Genomic DNA, 13,299 nt, shown 5'->3' with positions numbered 1-13,299 from the left:
CAAACAATGGTCATATAATATACGTTATATACGCTGAAGTATATTGTGATAAAGATCGCGTATTGAAAGCTTAGACACTAAAACGATGATCTATAGCTCGGAGTATAACCGCCATGTGTAATATTACGTAATAGACAATACAAACCCGTCAAACTTGAACCCTGCACCCACGGCGAGGTAGACAGGCTGGAATCTATTCTCTTGCAATGTCATAAACAGGTCAAAGTCAGGCATAGACGATATACCATTATTCTATTGTACTGCAAATTAAGCCGCATATTGTTGTCATGGGCTTTGTTTCCAGCTGTACCGTCTCAGAGATCGTGATCCCTGCCTGGCTAGCGGTTGACAATTTGTATTCTTCTGTTGCTGCCAAATCACACGACTGACTGTATATTATATTTAATGATCATGTTTCTGCTTGGATCGCAACAGGCGCAGTTGAAATGAAAAACGGATACGTGGTAAATATTATCTACCTAAAACCCGGGTCACATCTGCGCGATTCAACACGCGATTCAACTCGCAATACAATTGAAGGTTGAATCGCGTAGTTAGACACGGGTATCAACTTGTTGCGCAATAAAAGTTGCGCCGTCGATTTGGGTTGATTTGCAATAGAGCAATGTCCTAATCAGCGCAACTTCTCAGAAGCAACTTTTCTGATTCGCGTGATTTTAGTTGCGAGTTGAATCGCGTGTTGAATCGCGCAGATGTGACCCGGCCTTTATACCTGCAATTTCGCGCAACACATGCGATACGGCTCCGAGGTATTTTTGTTGGGCGCAAATCTTGGCCGATTTCCGTCCTGGGGAGGTCTAATGGAGGGGTTAAGGAGAGGGGGTAGTGGGAAGGGTCTTAAAGGAGGGGATATAAGGGTTTTTGCTTTTGAATCTTCATTTTCATAATTTTATCTATCTTTCTATCTATATTTTGTGGTTTTCCTGAGACAAAAATTGACTGAATATCACATTTTTTTTGACAACCTTAACAATGTTACCAAAACACTCAGATGAAACTTAAAGGCATTGAAGACTCGCCCCAATCCGCGTGCCGCGCTCTGAAAAAAAGTTAACTTTCTTTGGTGTCACACCCCCCCCCCCCCCAATAATTTGGTCGCTGTCGGCAAATTTTGGGTCTGTCGGCAAAAGGAGAAAAGGTGAAGAGAGCGGAAGGGGAAGAAAGAAGGAAAGCTGAATAGAAAAAGGAGAACGGGAGCTTCTTCCGTGCCAAATTTGACTTAAAATATGCACCAGATTGCATTTAAGGACGTTCAAACTAATTTTTCCAAAGGGGAGGGGTAGACCCCCTACCCTTAGACCCCTCCCCCATTTTAGTCACCACTTCCAGATCCGTCGGCAAATCAAATTTGACTTAAAATATGCACCAGATTGCATCTAAGGACGTTTCAAAACTAAAAATTTTCCAAAGGGGAGGGGGACACCCCCTCCCCTTAGACCCCTCCCCCATTTCAGTCACCACTTCCAGATCCGTCGGCAAATCAAATTTGACTTAAAATATACATCAGATTGCATCTAAGGACGTTTCAAAACTAAAAATTAGACCCCTCCCCCATTTCAGTCACCACTTCCAGATCCGTCGGCAAATCAAATTTGACTTAAAATATACACCAGATTGCATCTAAGGACGTTTCAAAACTAAAAATTTTCCAAAGGGGAGGGGGACACCCCCTCCCCTTAGACCCCTCCCCCATTTCAGTCACCACTTCCAGATCCGACGGCAAATCAAATTTGACTTAAAATATACACCAGATTGCATCTAAGGACGTTTCAAAACTAAAAAATTGCCAAAGGGGAGGGGGACACCCCCTCCCCTTAGACCCCTCCCCCATTTCAGTCACCACTTCCAGATCCGTCGGCAAATCAAATTCTCCACACCCCCCCAACAAAAAACCCTTCGCTACGCCCCTGGTATTGACAGTATACAGACAGTTCCTAACCTTGATCTGATAGAAACATGTTATTCATAACTGCCTGAACTCACAATGCGAGTGCTCTGAAGCGGGACATCACACTACACTATAGACAAAATTGTCCCAACTGGGTGTTACTCATATGGATATATTGGTCTCAGTATCTATCAGGAGGTTCATTTGATATCTTACGATATACTGTATTTGCAACGGAAAAAGTAACGAACATTCAAGCAAAGGCAGAAAACTGTCTTGAAAAGTCTTCGCCTCGTTGAAGCATATATCATTTATCTTTTCTAAAAAAATATATTGAAGCAGAATTGACGATCCCGACTATACTGTACGTGTTAGGGTTCACGACCTATACCGAATGGAGCACACCGACTACAAACTTGAATGTAACGGGGATGTTAAAACACCCATGGTAACAAGGAGCCGTGGTCTGATTTGTCGACACCGTGGCTTACTATGTGCATTTGCCACGGCAGTTTTCAGTGCAAGCACCACCCTTTTGATATCGTTTTTGGCTGGCACTATAGACCAAACAGGACTTGTCTTTTATAGAGGCTTAGTTGGTGCTGTATTACCATTCATCGCTGTCGTTTACCAAGGGGTGCCGATTAAGCCAATATCTGCATTAGAACTCAAATGGTTAGCAGTACAGCCTGGGACCGATTGGCTATGTCGGTGCATGGACCCAGTGGCGGAGAAACAGGGGGGGGGGGGGGTTGGGGGGTTTTAACCCCCACTTTTTGAAGAGGGGGGTTGGCCCACACAATCAACCCCCCTAGTTTTTGCCAGTAATGTTCTGTTATAGCCTCCATGTTATGTGCTCCAAATGGCATAATAAATCAAATTATTAAATTTGAAATTGTTAAAGTCATTTCAACCTTTTACCTGGTAGGCTACATCAACAATTAACGACCAAAAACCGAGTTAGAATTGACCCACACATTATTTCTAGCCCCTTTCCCCCACCTTGCGCATTGGAACTTGTAGCTCATAGTGCTTACTTCACCCCACAACAGACATACACAAAATAACGTTTTGTTGCTGTTGAATAGCTTTGGAACTGTATACACTTGCCAACTTCAACGAGGTGAAGGAAGGAAAAGAAAAAGAAGAAAGAGAGAAAAGGAGAAAAGGATGGAGTAGAAAATACGGCAAGAAAACGGGAAGAGAAAGAGGAACAGTGACAAATTATTCGAATTTGTAAAGCAAACAGATATCACATCATATCAGTGAGCATGAAAATGGCGTTCCACGATAAACAGCCTTCAAACCATGGGCGCAGATCCTGGTGAGGACAGCGGGACGCGTCCCCACCAACTTTTTCAGTAGTGGGGACATGATATACCGTGTCCCCACAAATTTGTCTTGACCAATAGCTGCATTTCAAGTTCCCCTGTATTGAACTTTGGTGCAGTTTGATCCAGCATTGTGCAAATGGCATGCAGCAGTTCTCATTTTATTGTATTTTATCCACAGTTGTTAAATATAGGACGGAAATCGCATTTGCGGCAGTCTATATTTGTTTTCTGGGAGAGGACCCCAGACCCACGTATAACAAAAGTCTACTTGGATTATTTGTCCCCTGATTTTCTTTCTGCAGACGCCCATGCATTTCTCCAAACTAAATTTCTAAGCCATGAGATCTAAAACTTAAGGAGGTTTAGGAGCATCATTAGGTCTGGGAAGTGTTATTTCCGGCGATCTGGGAGGTATATTTGCCCAAAAAAATCTTACGCTACGCGCGAACCCATGGTCGCGCTCCGCTTAGATAGTGTCATAGACACGCGTCCCCATCATTATCCAAGACTGATCTGCGCCCATGCTCAAAACTGTCGATGTGTGAGGTGTTCGGTTTCGGAAATATCTGGTATATTTTTATTTCCTTCAACAAATTTTTTTAGTAGCCGTCTGAATTTTCGAAAATTCCCTAAGCAACATTCTTCATCATACTCGTGCAATTTTGACCCGTCTGTTAGGGTTTGAAGGAGGTTTTTCTATATCGGTTGTCCATAGATGATATTTTGTGCACATTATGGGTATGTTTTGAAGTGAATTTATTCACGAGAATTATGAATTTTCAAATTCTGAACAGTGGGGCTGACGGATATTGCGGGCCGCGATGAAGAATCATCTACAAAGCAATGATCCACAGGATATGTGATGAAGTCGAACATGATGTGTGACTGGTGACAATCTTCAAAAAGGTTATAGATGAGAAAAAAAGTATTTGGAAAAAACTTGGTTCTCAGGCAAAAGTGTACATATGGTTGGTCAGTTTCAAGCCCGAGAAGTGCCATTTCCGGTGATCTGGGGGTACCAAAACCAGAAATTTGCTTGTACGCTGCGCGACAACCAATGGTGGCGCTCCGCTTAGATAGTAATACGCGCCCCCCGGGTTAGAAAATCCTGCATACGCCCTTGGTTAAATGCAGCTTTTCAAGGCCCGGGCAGTGCCATTTACTGCGATCTGGGAGGCAATATTTGCCAAAAAATTCTTGTGCACTTCGCGCAAACTTATGGTGGCCCTCCACTTAGATAGTGAGCCAGCAGTTATGACTTTTTATTTCATCAATGGCCTGCAACCCCCCCCCACTTCTGACAAGAAATCTCCGCCACTGCATGGACCGTGTACTATAGTTACCAGAATATGCCAGTGGGAAATGCTTCCGCCATTGTTTCATCATACGTGGCTTTCGCTGCTCTATTTGGACGAATCCTTCTGAAGGAAAAATTCAATTGGCTTCAGATAATCATGCTTGGAGTTACAATAATTGGTGTAGTTTTGATAATTCGACCACCTTTCTTGTCATTTCTTAGCAATTCCGCCGCGGATTTCGAATCATCGTCATCATCATCATCATCATCATCGAAATTACTTCAGACATTGGCTGTACTCTGTGCTAGTATTTCTTCCGCCCTTGCAGTGGTTTCAACTCGCTCATTAGGCAGGCAAGTCACGAACCCATTTAAAACGCTAACATATAGATTCGTTTTTATCACAGTGTTCGCTGCCGCCGTAATGACGGTAGGGCAAAGTTGGGACGTGAGACAGTGCCTGGTATCAAAATTGATCATCTTTGCTTTTGCTGCTGCACAATGTGCCACTTCAGCCTTCTATGCCTATGCTTTAACTACGGAGAACCTCGTGGTTGTTTCTGTAATAGCTATGAGTGCATGTGTACATGGTCCTCTTAGCGGACATTTTCATACTCGGTACCGAAGTCAACTTGATCAGTATTTTAGGAATCGTACTGGTTGTGACTTCGTCCTTGGTCATCACGATCAAGAATATACTTCAGAAACAACACGATGAAGTACACGAACATGCTGATGGACGGCTCCATGACGGTACTGTTACCATAGGTGATCGGCGTTTGTCAACTACTTCTAATGAAACAAATTTTTAAGTTTTTATCCAATGAAGGGAGACGTGCAGTGGCGTCGCCAAGGGGGGGCCAGGGGGGCACGTGCCCCCCTGGAAAACCCAGTGCCCCCCCCCCGAGTGCCCCCCCATCTGAGATTTGGGTTGGTAAAAAAATATATATATATTTTGTTATATTCAACTCCCATCATCTGAGTTGGTTTTTCATAAGGACAAAGAAGCACAGTAATTCGTATTTTCTTCAAATGAGCTGCGAAAAAATGAAAAAGTTTATCCTTGAACGTCGGGTATCGAAGTCGTGACCTGCGCCATCACAACAGGTGTCGATATTTACATTGAATGTGTCAGTGCTCACGCCATACCAGCGGATATACACGTCCGCTTCGCGAGCTACATGACTATGAGAAGGGAGGGTACTGCAATATGTTGCCTTGGTCTGAGGTTGACAGGTTAGGAGCTGACGAAATGTGAGAATGTGAGGGTCCGCAGGCACCATACTTGCCTATATTTGTGGACCCATATATTAACCCTGTTGTGTAGGGGGTGCAGAGGTCATTTGAGGTTAGATGCTTGTAGGAACAAATGGCGAATGTTCACACCTGCATACTGAGCCATACTCGATGTGTGATCAAACTTTGGATTGCATGGTGAGATCCCTGATAGGAGCCAATAACGATGCTGGAACCTGTTACATCTTAATAGATAATGGTCGAAAACGAGAAAGACAAGAAAGGAGTCGGGGGTCATGCACACACTAATTCAACAAATGATGGTTCTATTGATATAGGGTTAGGCATAATATCGACAGCATGTGGTTCATATCCTCTGCAAAATTCTGCCCCTTGTTAAAATCATTACCTTAAAAATAGCAATTTCTGGAGATATCTTCAGATCGAATTTAGCATCAAATGTGGCAGCATTTTGCATCTAGCCCATCCTCCGTATGCGAAAAATTTCCAAAGGGGAGGGGGCAGTGGCGGCGGAACCGGGGGGCTTGGAAAAAGTTGAGGGGGCAAATGTATGATAAGCCCCCCCCCCCCCCATATTTACCAAGGCTCCGAAACGTGCATCTGCCCATTTTTCAATGCATACTTGTCGATCTGTCCGATGCACACGTATACTAGGTGTAATAATTTTAGTAAATGCTGGGGGGACCCTCGGCCCGTCCCCTGGCTATAGACCACATTGTCACCCCAACCGCGTCTTCACGCCCCGTGAAAAGTGGAAGCAGTGAGTGTGAGTACCGGTAAGCGCAACACAACTTCGTCTTAGGCCAATGACTTGCTTCATTTCAGCCAGTTCTCCAACATCCCCTATACACTCAAAAACGTCTTTGCGAGTACACTACGAGTAATAGCTACTCTCTTAAAACACCATCGAATATACAAATTACAATGTTTTTACAGACTTTTACGTGCAATCTGAGAAATCGCAGGCTTGAGACCCATATTTTAGGGCTAGGTATTCGCAGCATAAAACACTCGGGAAGTGCCGTTTCCGGCCATCTGGGGGTTTGAAAAACCCAAAAATTTCTTGTACACTCCGCGCCAACCGATGGTGGCGCTCCGCTTAGATAGTCTCTACACATTAGCCCCCCCCCCCCAATAATTTTCCCGTTCTGCCGCGCCTGGAGGGGCACCCCCTCCCCTTAGACCCATCCCCCAGGACGGCGATCCGTATCCACCTAAGTGCCCCCCATCAAATGCTGGTGCCCCCCCTGTGCCCCCCAGACTGAAAAGTCTGGTGACGCCACTGGAGACGTGTTTGCCATTTTTCATTTGGATATTTTTGATATTGTGCAGAATCGATGTCCCTAACATATCTTTGTCTCTCGGGTTTATAACGCGGAATTATATATAAGTATTTTAGAGTTTGTTAAGTCGCAGCTTTATACTACAAATACATTTGTTAAAAGAAAGAAGTCGTGTAAGCCAAAGAATTATCATATCGCCTTGAAAATGATACAGTGTGTTGAAGCCAGAGTGGGTGGGGTGCATGGGTGGGTGGGTCGAAGAGGGGCAAAAGGTGAGTACGCCTCCAGTTTGTTAAACAGCAAAAGTGCCTATTTCCATAAATTAGAAGTGCCTGTTTCTGGCAATAAAAATACCCTTTTCCATGTTTGCAAAAATTAAAGTGTCGTTTTGTTGAAAATTAAGAAACATTGCAATTTTGTACCATATATTGTATGTTATTGAAAACTATAGATAGAATAATTAAAAAGTGTTGAAATTTTTTTAAATAATGGAATTTTTCGTACGTAATCACACACTTGTCGATATTTTTTGAGGTAACCTTGTGATCTTTGCCCCCGTGTGGGAGCGCCCTGCTTAAATCAAACTTGAATTAAAGTCACATGCCTGACTACTCCTTAACTGAAGCATGATTTAAAATATATCTTGTTTTTATACCATAACACATCACCATCGTCATCATGATCATCATCATCGGCGTCATCATCATGATCATCATCATGACAACCCCCTAACCAATCCCCCCCCCACCCCCTCCCCACACACGCACATATACCACCTCTTCTCCTTGCTAAGATTTCAATGAGATACGAATCATAGTGCTACCCATTTTGCCTTAAATTAACATGTGACATTTAATCAATACGTTTCTTAGTTCGAATTAGGTTTGAATTTGGAAGCTGCAAAAGCATATGGATCAATAAATCTTGAAGCCATCATTTTAATAAATATTAGAGAGATGCAGCAACACTTGACAGAGAAAAAATATTCAATCTCTCACAAATAAACGTACCGAGGAGGATTTTTGGCCGTTGAATGATTAAGGAGTTCTTCCTCGTTGGAATTGATTTGTGGCCTAAGATCCTGTGGGATTTCTCCTTTCAGGTCGCAAAACCCCCATAGAATGAGGAGACCGTGGTCGGTCTGATGTCGCCCATGGATGTGAATTGCGTGACTTTTGCCTATGGCCAGAGGGACTCCTGGCCGCAAACGGCAGCTACGAAAATGCCTATGTGTTGTTAAAAACGTGGCCCTTTGCCAGGCGCGTAGCGAGAGTTGCCAAGGGAGGGCGAATCTGTAGGCAAACTTTATTAGAGCTGTAGATTCGGCACTGGAAACTATATCTAAGCGTAGCGCCACTATGAGTTGGCGCGAAGCGTACAAGAAAATTCTGGCCGAAAATGCCTTCAAGATCGCTGGAAATGGCACTTCCCAGGCCTTGTAAGTTGCATCTAAGCATTTTCTAGTTTGAAATTACTAGCGATATCATAAAAACATACACAAAACAAATTGCTCAAGGGTGGGGGTAGGGGGCGGTCATCCCCTTGGCTCTCCCTTCCTTCACCCGGTGCGTTTCACCAAGCATTAAATCGGCAGATAACCAAAAAAAATGCAACCGACGCCCCTGACCCTCGTGTGCGCCTCCCCTGTTCCTCATGTCCGGCCTCCCTAGTCACATGATTTGTGTCTATGCAACCGTACATTCGCCATTTTTTTTCTTCAAAATTTGTCAACCTTTAAAGTTAAACGGAAAGTTAATACGAATATCAAGGCAATAGTTATCTGAAAGCTCATCACAAAATCAGTACTTCGCATTGGTAATGTTTTGCAGTGTCGTCAAGAGCCGGTCAAACCTTGGGTATAAATAAGTTATCAATGGCACCCCCTATTTGTATGATATTTTTAATATATTTTATATATACATGTATACCATGAAAACTGGATAACTGTATTTTCCCTGGCCCCAAAATTGAGCAGTGCCCATGGAAGCCTTAATTCAGCCCATGAAATCCCTCTCGTTATGCAGGAAAGAGTTTCAACTTACGGATTTTTTTTGTGATTCTGTTATGGAGGGACTCTTACTGCCAGGTACATAGGGGTTTTAAAGGACAGTGTATGTCAGTTGTCAGTTGACAACCTTTGAAAACTTCATGAAGTTACTGTTTCGATCCCCCCGCCCCCCCCCCCCCCGGTCTGACCAATAATTCCATTGCCCTCACTTTCGCAGTCAACATTCCGTCAGCCTAATATTACCACTCGCAGGGTGATATCTGGAAAACCTCTGGCGTATTATGCAAAGTAATCTAGCCATATAGATCACTTCATTTATAGTCAGTAGGATCAGAATACTTAAATTCTTAGATTAACCGACATTCGAATAACAACAAATTGACCTCAGAACAGCCGATGTTAACCATCGCACAATTCCAATTATATATTCCATGTTTGTGTTTCTGATTTAGATCCTCAAAAATACGTTGTAATGAAGTTTATCATTTTAACATCGCTGATAATAACAGAGTAACCGTTGACGCTCTTCCTTGGTTACCTCACTTGTACAGTAAGTAAATATTCAGTCTACACACCTTGTACCAGTTCCACGACTAGTCCCAGCCTATATATCTAGCCTACACTGTATTGTGTAGGCTATTCAATCTTATACTAGTATAGGCCTAACAATTTGACCATAAGGTAGGTTAATTAGTATAATGTGATGATATGTTGTAGTGTAGTGCCGATAACGTTAGAACTAGTTCCAGTGTATAAATTTAAGAAATTTGAAGTGGTTGTCCCCAGGACAACCAGCTCACCAATTTTTGGTTGTCCTGCTGAAATTTTGGTTGTCCTGTAAAGCTATAGTAATTTATCTTCAGAAAAAAATACTTGTTTGGGACTCCTAAGAAACCATGAATGTTGAGCGATTTCATGGATTCTAGATCAAATTCTGTGTTTATTTTCTAATAATGCTGACTGTAGCAAAGATTGTGTACATTAGCTAGGTACATGATGTTTTGCTGCAGGGCGTAACGATACAATAACCACGTGGTAAACTGTAGGTGCGTCATAGTACTGGTCAAGTGTTTTAGTTTCAGTAATGTTATTAGCGAAAAAAAGTTTGCGTCTCAGGGACGCAAGCCCCTGAAAAAGTTTGTGTCCTGTAAAAAAAGCTTGCGTCCCGATCGAACACCAATTGCGTTTATTGTGTGACCTACTGTACTAATACTAGTGTAGTATCACTGCCTATACTTTGTGAATGTTATGCACAATATTATAGGGCAGATTGCTCAGTGTCTTAGCTTCGGTGTTTGACAGGGGCGGCCCGGCCCACTCCTTCTTTCGCCCATCCTGCCATTTCAAAAAAAGATACAACAGCCCCCTCCTTCATCCGCCCTTGTACTTCCCTGCTCGCCAACTCTGTAGAAGCTCCATGCTTTGACCTTGCAGCGCTTCCAACAGCCAAACTGTACCTACAGTGTGCATACCTCTCGCTAAATTCCACACAGTTCACTGTACTACTGCATTTACATAGGCCTGTTCGAACTTCATTTTCAACTACACTTGCGCAAATCTTTAAAATCTGATCCAACATTTATCCTGGGTTCTTTGCAAACAATCATCTGTGCGAAAATTACATTAGGCCTATGTGAATAGATTTTTACGCATTGTCTATAAAAAAATCAACTTCAATGTTCTTAAATACAGAAGTAAGTTTACATGACACGAATGTTGCTCCAAAATAAACTTTTTGGAGCACGTGGTCAATTGAGCCGCGAAAAAGTTTGCAACAGAAACTACTGTGGTATGAATGCACATTTCACATTAGCAACTCTTATTGCAGAGAAAAGAAACATACTGTGAGATAAAATATCCTTTCCGGATCAGATATGTAAGCTTCCCACAAACAAAGTGGCTATTGTTACGACTAGTCGTAAGAATAATTCCCGACTACGCATGCGCAGTTGCTATTTTCATGACCAGGAGTACTATTTTTACGACGAGGAGAAACAATAATTTCCGGTTAGGGTAAGGGTTAGGATTGAGGTTTAGGGTTATGTTTAGGGTTAGGGTTACCCCTACTACATGCGCAGTTGCTTTATTTACTTTACTGCGCTTGAATTTGCCTTTGTCGTAAGAATAGTTTAAAAATAATTGTTACGACTCGTCGTAAGAATCGCCACGGCCTCCCACAAAACTCATAACATTTTCTGATCAAAACAATGATTAAAATATTACGTGATAGTCTCAGAAACAATTCAAGTGCATCTTAGTACCAGCAGTGATTGTTGTCAAAATGTACATTACAAATATGAGAGAAGGCCTAACGTTATGATATTTGAGTGCACACATATGATAGCCTTTACCACAAACTTTGTTATCTCTTCACAAGGGAAAGTAAACGTTGCAAGTAATTGTTGTTAAACATCTTACTTCTTGTTCATTGAGCACTGAAAATGCAAGAATGTTTGCAAACAATCGGTAGGGACTGTTAGCCAATCAATCACGGGAATCTTGGAAAAGCATCATTGTCTATTTTTAGCATGAAAATATCTGTAATGAAGTTTTGGTAACCCTGTACCTTGCAGTTGATTGTTATGATATATTTATTTTCAAACAAATTTAATGATCTGTGGAGTAGGAGAACTTTTGGTTCTTGTCAGAAGAAGTTGTGGTTTTTTGAAATGAAATAATGAAAGATGTTCGTTCAAAAATGAGTTTTGTTGTTTTCCGTTGACCTAGTTGTGAGTGTGTACTTGGTGTTTGTTTCTCAAAAAAAAAATGTTGTGGATGGGCGGGGTCTTTGCCTGTGGGGGTAAACCTGAACTCTGATTGGCCTTTGTTGACAAACGGACGGAACAGAAAATACCATGAAGCTTGGTTTGAGTTGTCCATGTCAATGTGAGGGCTTGGCCTTCCTACGTATATTATTTATTAGATGAAGGCGGAGTTTGGAATGAGTTTCTTCTTATTTGAAATATCATTTTAAATTTTTGGTTTCACGCTTGTTTCGTTGTCTTTTTCCGTTTGTTTCACGGAACATTAACCAGCCTTTTTGAAAGTTTTTGGTTGTCCGCCGGGCAACCAGTACTTCACGATTTGACAAGTTTTGGTTGTCCGGCAGGTAATTTGGTCGTCTCGGACGACCGGACGACCGCTAAATTTACACACTGACATTACTGTATGTTGTCATGAGAGTCTGGTAGCTGAAGACGTATCCTAGGCTACTGTAGGCTTCCTGTGCTATCTAACTTCCAAGGCTAGCTAATGTAATAATTGACTGTATTTTCAGTTTTTAGCAGGCGCGTAGCCAGGAATTTGCCAAGGGAGGGGCGAAACTGTACATTCGGCATTAAAAACTATCTAAGCGTAGCGCCACCATGATTGGCGCGAAGCGTACAAGAAAATTTTGGCTTAGAATGCCTCCCAGATCGCTGGAAATGGCACTTCCCAGGCCTTGTAAGTTGCATCTTAGCATTTTCTCATTTGAAAATACTTGCGATATCATAAAAACATTAAAAAAAAAAAAATTAATTATGCTCAAGGGGGGCGGCTGCCCCCTTCGCCCCCCCCCCTTGGCTACACGCCTGGTTTTTAGTTCTTTCTTTACAATAGGTAATGATGTTTTGTGAAGGTAATATGGTAGGCTAGTGTAATTGAAATACCCAAGAATGTTAGAACGAGTTAAGCCAGTCCCTCAGTATTGTACATTATCAAAGGTACAGTAGGCTAGAATTATATTGGGCCAATCACAGAAAGAAAAATAAACAATTGTACCAATCTACGTTATTCCTTGAGATACATGGCCTAACTAGTTAATTGGTATACCACTTTAAAATCACTTATAATATCTGTTTACATCAAAACTTCAGTCAGATGAAAATTACAGGCAAGGTTAATATTTCTCTTGTAAGAAATGCTGCTTACCAATTCTTAATCCTCAAATCAGTAGTTAAGTTTTGCCTTTTTAGTAAATGAAGGTTTTATTGGCTGGAGGCAATACCCTGATGACAAAGGCAATTCGACACTCAGTTCAGTACATAGGCTATATTACTAACTGAGATGATGACATGAGGTAGCAGGCATGCAAGCTCTATGATTTTTAGTTTGTAATTTATTGAGTCAAATAAACTTTTAATGTCACATACTGTACGAATAGCCTATAATCTTTCATTCCATCAAAGAAAGCGTTTGTGAACTTTGTAAGGTAAAGTTACGTGATTGTT

At 42.0% G+C, this 13,299-nt stretch overlaps 1 protein-coding gene across 2 annotated transcripts in view; it reads left to right on the top strand.

Annotated features, from left to right (window-relative positions):
* Positions 1–377: 377 nt before the first annotated feature.
* The window catches only part of LOC139964674 (serine/threonine-protein kinase ULK4-like), a 55,372-nt gene continuing 42,450 nt past the window's right edge, over positions 378–13,299 (top strand). The window contains exon 1 of one of the 2 annotated variants that reach the window (XM_071966491.1): positions 378–464. The gene's annotated coding sequence lies outside the window, so the exon portion shown is untranslated. Of the gene's footprint in view, positions 465–9,418; positions 9,639–13,299 lie in introns of those variants that run through there. The other variant, XM_071966490.1, reaches the window with a different exon arrangement.

The sequence above is a fragment of the Apostichopus japonicus genome, chromosome 23 (assembly GCF_037975245.1).
Source record: "Apostichopus japonicus isolate 1M-3 chromosome 23, ASM3797524v1, whole genome shotgun sequence".
Taxonomy (NCBI): Eukaryota; Metazoa; Echinodermata; class Holothuroidea; order Aspidochirotida; family Stichopodidae; genus Apostichopus; species Apostichopus japonicus.
This window is presented reverse-complemented; position numbering and strand designations above follow the sequence as displayed.